We start from the raw sequence: 6,574 nt of genomic DNA on the forward strand, positions 1-6,574 counted from the left end.
TAACGATGAAATCTTGTGATACCAAGTAACGATGGTATCATGACACCTAATGGACCATACATATTGTCCATCCATCCGACAAGTGGTTCATGGGCGCTAGATAAAACTTAAGAAAGAAATCTTAATTATTCCTAGTTATGTAGATGATTCGCAAAAATCAAACTTATTGTAAGCTAAACGCGACATACACATTGCACGCATACACACACAACACACACACACACACACACACACATCCGCGACGGTTTATTATTATTTTACAATTATAGAATTGTATAGCACATAATTATGCAAAGCAGTTGAAAATAATTACATATAAATGTTATTTAATAAATTCTTTAGCAAAAAAAACTGCTAGTTTTATAATTATTCTATTACCTACTGCAGGTCAAAATATTCCTACTGGCAAATCCCCATTTCGTCTCTGAGAAGTCCTTCCGCAATCGCTTTCGTGAATGTATATATATTCGGCCATCGTGAAATAATTCTAGCCAAACGATACATTATTATTCTTTATTAATATATTTAATTATTTTATTACATTGAGCATCAAAGAATTACCTAGACATTTTTCCTCAGTTATATTTTTCGTTAAGTTACGTGTGAACATGATAAGGTCTTTGTGAATGATGGGATACGAGTAGAACCGCTCTTCGATATGTTTCACATGGCAGTTTGCATATATTGTTGATGTATGGATAAGTGACTGCAAAGTAAATGTTAAGCGTAATTTATGTTTCTTTCTAAAAATTAGTAAAAAAATTGCAAAATATAAATAATTGTTTGCTAATTATTATTACTGAACACATATTAGATAAAGGAATTACTTTTAAATTTGGCATGCGCTTTGCAAGTTTAAGATGGTGGCGGTGGCATTAACGTTTATTATCGTAGAAGTGATGATATTTTCATTGAATCTCACGTTTGCTGCTATGTGAAAAATTATGGATACCTATAATAAATATACATGCTTTAAATAGAATAAGGTACACAATTTATTTCTAATTGCATCGATAATTATATTAGATATATGTAAAATGTAATGCTTTTATAAATATGCAATACATTATTTATTGTATTAGAATGTAGTAGTATAGACAATTTAATGATATTCATAATCTGAATTAATTACCTGATTTATCAGTATGTTCTTGTCATTTTCTGACAATCCGAAGTCTTCTGTCTCGAGATTGCCTATGATCGGTACGATTTTTTTTGCGGAAGTTGGGTACCTCTTCTTTTACTCGGTCAAAAAGCTATGGATTACAGATTTGAATAACGATCAATTACAAATATACATCATGTTTCGATATTATTTTCGAGATACTCACAGGTTTCTCAAACATCTCGTCCAGTCGGCTTTTGGGACATTTGTCTTTTTTCGAACGTATCAGCAGATATATCGTTGAAATATCGGGACAACTTCGTAACAGTTTTTCAGTTAAAATTTTTCCAACAAAACCAGTCCCTCCTATAAAACAAAATAACAAAGTGATATACATTATGTACATATACAGAGTTTCACGTTGCTATACGTGTAGCGAAATATTAGGAGAAGCGCTTTATAAATAACAATGGCTGTGCACGAATGTCGCTCATGTATAGCCATTGTTATTTACTTAGCGTTCCTCCCGATGTCTCGCCACTAGTGCTTGCAATCTCGCAAAATGGGATCCCGCATTTCACGCTATTTTTAATCCCGCAAATATAAAATTATACCTGCGGGATTCCGCGGGATTTGCGGGACTGCAACGACTGCGTGAACGATAAAATTGCGCGAAACTTTTCGAACGATTTTCTCCACTCCACTCCGTCCGTCGTCTGTCAGTTGTTCGAGCGTCGCGTCGTCAGACTTTTGTTAGTTTTGTCTAAACGTAAGTAAATACCCCTACTGCTTCGTCTCTTATGACAAAGATCAGACGCACGCGAGTTTAATCTTATTTATTAGTACTACTTGTGAAAGAAAAATGTCTGATGAAGAATGGAGTAGTTTAATGTGCGTTGATGAGTATGATGAGACAGTAGCCACTGATAAGACGGTAACAGTTTGGACATATTTTGAAAAAGGGAAAAATTCAGAAAACGCTAAATGCCTACTGTGTTCTGCAGTTTTAAAATTAAGTCAACGATCAAGAAAAGGGTAATTATTTATTCACAATTTATGTATACGCTATTTGCATTATGTATATCCGTATAATTATCTCAATTTTCAAAAAAATGCAATGTAGGTTAGTGACGCACCTGAAGAGCAAACATTGTATAGATGTGAAGTCAAAAGCAGCGTTATCACGTGAGAGTCAATAAAATGTGTCACAGACAATTCGTCAAGCATCTACACCTTCTACTTCGTCAACTACCCCGTCTAACAATGATGTCGAAAATGTCATACCAAAAAAAAGGTCAAAATAAGTGATTACTTTTTAAAAGATAATTCTCTGGAAGTAATAATATCACGAATGACTGCCAAAGATGGTTTTTCTTTTAATTTCTTTTGCAAATCTTTAGATTTGAGGAATTTGTTTATGAAAAGTGGCCATAAACTTCCATCATCTCCAAACACAATAAGGTCTATAGTTATTACATTCTCAGATCTGTAAAAGCCAATATGATAAATGAAATCACAAAACTTCAAGTGCAGAACCAAAGTTCTCATTAACATTCGATGAGTGGACATCTCGAAAGAACCGGAGATACTTAAACATAAATCTACACTATAACAAAAAGCATTGTAATCTTGGATTGGTCAAAATCCAAGGTTCTTATTCAGCAGAGCATTGCGTGAGCATGGTTGAAGAGCGTCTTAAGAACTTTAATCTAACCATTAAAGATGATATTGTTGCTATAACCACCGATGGAGCGAGCGTGATGATAAAAGTTGGGAGGCTTATACTATCATGTTATCAACAACTTTGTTATGCTCATGGCATACAGCTTGCTATTATTGATGTTTTGTACAAAAATTTTACAGCAAGTGAAGATAAGGAGCAAGAAGCAATTCAAGAAATTTGTAACACCGTTCAATCTGAGATATCTTGACGATGACGATGACGAAGAAGGTGGTTTGACAGTAAATTATATTCCTCCATCCATAGAAGTAGTTCCAAATTATAGAGATCTTATTACAAAAGTGCGAAAAGTTGTAAAGCTTTTTAGAAAATCACCTACAAAAAATGATGTTATTTTGCAGAAATATATGTTCAAGAACAACGCGGTAAAAGATTAGAATTAATTCTAGATTGTAAGACTCGCTGGAATAGCCTGCTAAACATGTTAGAACGCTTTTATAATGTTAGATTATGTATAAGTAAAGCTTTGATCAATTACAGCGGAAACAACATTGCGTTTTATACTAGAAAAACTAGATAAGCAGTCTACTCCTCTGAGCACTAACTTAGCCGTGGCACTTCGTCGTAGGATTGGGCAACGCCGTACTGACGTAACTGGTATATTGTTATATTTGCAAAATCTGAATAAATTTGAAAATTATTTTAAAAATCCGGAAGGTAGTACATTTTCTAATGCCTAAAAAAATAACGATACGCAAAGAAATAAAAAACCTATTACAAAGAGTTTTAAATAATCAACACGGATAAAATGATATTCTAAGTACGTCCGATACTGATTTATATTTTAATCATTCCGACGAAGACCAAGATGAACCTGCCCTCCTATTCTGTCTTTAGAGAAAGAGTTAGAGATAAAATTGCAGAATGAATACTCCGAAGTAACCGAATCGAAGGATCTTTCTAAAAATATAGAAAACATATTAAAGAAAGAAATGAGCGCTTTTGAAAATGAGGGTACTAAAGACAAATATCTTCGTATTGCATATGAATATCTATTAACAATTCCACCGACAAGCGTAGAAGCAGAGCGAGCATTTTCGGCTGCAGGATATTTATGTAGTGATCTGAGAATCAGCTTGGGGGATGAAACCATTAATAGTCTTTGCTTTTTAAGATCATATTTCCAAAATTCTACATCATAAAAAAATTACAAGTTTGATAATTTGATTAATTAAAAATTATTTCTTATTTTAATGTAACTTTAATTTCTTAAATTAAATAATTTTCTATTTTTTATTTTATATTGAACATTTAATAATACTAACTTACTAGGTTCAACTCAAAGCTTAATTTTTATATGATAATCGGTCTTAAACATTTTTGTGCAATTTTAAAATTAATTTAATGTATCGGAACTGTCGGATAAATAATATATTTTGTTTTATTATAGTACAATTATGTTTTATTTTAACTATATGTTTAGTTTTGTATGAAAAATTAATATTGTTTTCAGTTAATTATCTACAGATCAAATATTTTGTTCGTTTATGCCGATACGTTTTATCTATTTCTTTATATCACATTATTCGCATTGAAAAATGTTATTAATAATGTGTGATACATTATGTACCATGTATCTTATAATTTTTTTGAAAACCTACTTATTAATGTTATTATACTATAAAGTAATGTGTAACAATATAAAACAAGATCTCAATAATGTTTACATGTTAAATAATTATATTTATCTGAATAAAGTTAATTATTTATGTAAAAAATATTATTTTCTTAAGACATTGCCAAATCTCGCGGGATTCCACGGGATCCGCGGGATTGAAAACAATCTCGCATTAATCCCGCGGGACTGATGAAAACGGCGCGGGATTGCAAGCACTACTCGCCACGCGTATATAACTACGTGAACGTTGGGCTGCAGCGCCTACAGCTTCTCATCGAATAGCACGGACGCATCCTGATTCGCATATTTTATTAATTAATTTTTTATTAATTATTAAGAAACATACAAAACGTAAAGGACTCTTTTCGCGAATCAGTTTTATCCGCTCTACCTGCTCACGAACATTGGTCCGCATATTACATGGCACCCTGTATATGTACGACATAGCACAAAATGTTGTTTGAAAATTCAAGGAATATTCAAAATAAATATAATTTAAATTTTGTCGATATCTTAATTCTAGGATATTTTTCGGTTGTTCTGATGAAGAACAAACAATAAACAAATATTAGCTTCAAAGACATTTTAAGAATATTAAACATTAAATAGCATCAATTATCTTATTAAAAATATCGCAATTTTGAGAAATTTGCAGTTAAAGAAATTTGCAAGCAAAAATAGATTAATACCTGTAATGAATATCGCCTCTCCGGCGTAAAAGGTTTGTATTGGTGTTCTGCTTGCCATGTTGACTTCACTCCGAAAACTGAAGACTGTAGGAGAAAACTTGCTGTTTTATAGATTATGCTCCACACCCGTTTCCGTGGAGAAATGGAAAGTCAAGGCTTCTTGAGACAAATGTTTTTATTACCAGCATTTTTACAACCTTGATATTAACATAACGTAAAGGAGAGTTGCCGAATGCGTACCGCCTAAATCGTACCTCATGAATATTTCACACTATTACTTAATATAATTAAGGGTCGGCAGGAGACCCAGGCAAACTCCGAATTGATATTGGAGACCTCGTGTGGTGACAACGCGAAACTCCGGTTTCAGTGTTACCAACGTTGAAAAATTGCTCACGCGGACGCACGGTAGAGAGACATATGCTAGACCAGGGGCTCCAATCGTCTGTGATAATAAGCTGAAGCAAAATTGTGGGTAATTGTGCGCGCCATCTACCACTTAGGGAGGAACTAAACTCGTATATATATGTCATATTAAACCTATATATAGCTCATTCTCTATATGTTTCAATAGACCTGTTCTTTTCAGCTGAACTGCTGCACTAGTTCAGAGTTTATCTTTTTTACCCCACATTGGAAGGAAAAAGATAAACTTTGAACTAATGCAGCAGTTCAGCTGAAAAGAACAGGCCTATATATTATTATGTTCTACTATATTATTTATGTATTGATGATTTTCGGAGAGATTAAATCTAAATAGTATGTATAACTTAAAGGAAGATAATAAATTAAAAATATTATAAAACAGATAGCATAATTTATAGTTAATAATATATTTATTATATATATATTAATTATGTGTCAAAATACAATAAAACATTGAACTTACGCGTAAATAAACATAATATATGCCTTATATAATATTCTACATTTCTCATTTTTTAGTAACACAATAAGAAAATAAACAATTGTAAAATAAAAGTAATTCAATTATATATTATAATTCGGTATGTTACTCATCATGCTTTTTAGAGATTATTTTACTATGTTTCTTGAAATAATTATATGCTAGAGAATGTAGTTCACTTGCTTGTGCCGTTGGAGTCTCTGTTCCATTTAAAATGTTATTCATTATTTTAATATTTTTTCGGATATGTACTATTATATATTTATTCATCACATATTCCTCAATATGCTTTTGTTCGCAACATATATCAGAATTAATACTTATGATTAGTTCCTTAATATTTGTTTTTATATATTTGGTTAGCTTAGTAATGTAACAATATTTATTAAAAAAATAATTTGTTATGGCAATTATTTTTTTTATATATTCTATTACAGCCTCTTGGTTGCTTATTAATAAGGCACAACAAATATCACAAAATCTTACTGCAGACAAGATATTCTCAACAATATTT

At 31.7% G+C, this 6,574-nt stretch overlaps 1 pseudogene; it reads right to left on the reverse strand.

Moving 5' to 3' along the window:
• Positions 1-499: 499 nt before the first annotated feature.
• Positions 500-5,439, reverse strand: LOC139787391 (putative fatty acyl-CoA reductase CG5065; annotated as a pseudogene).
• Positions 5,440-6,574: the final 1,135 nt, after the last annotated feature.

The sequence above is a fragment of the Temnothorax nylanderi genome, unplaced genomic scaffold (assembly GCF_030848795.1).
Source record: "Temnothorax nylanderi isolate EJ_2023f unplaced genomic scaffold, tnyl_v1.0 TNYL_tig1491_pilon, whole genome shotgun sequence".
NCBI lineage: Eukaryota > Metazoa > Arthropoda > Insecta > Hymenoptera > Formicidae > Temnothorax > Temnothorax nylanderi.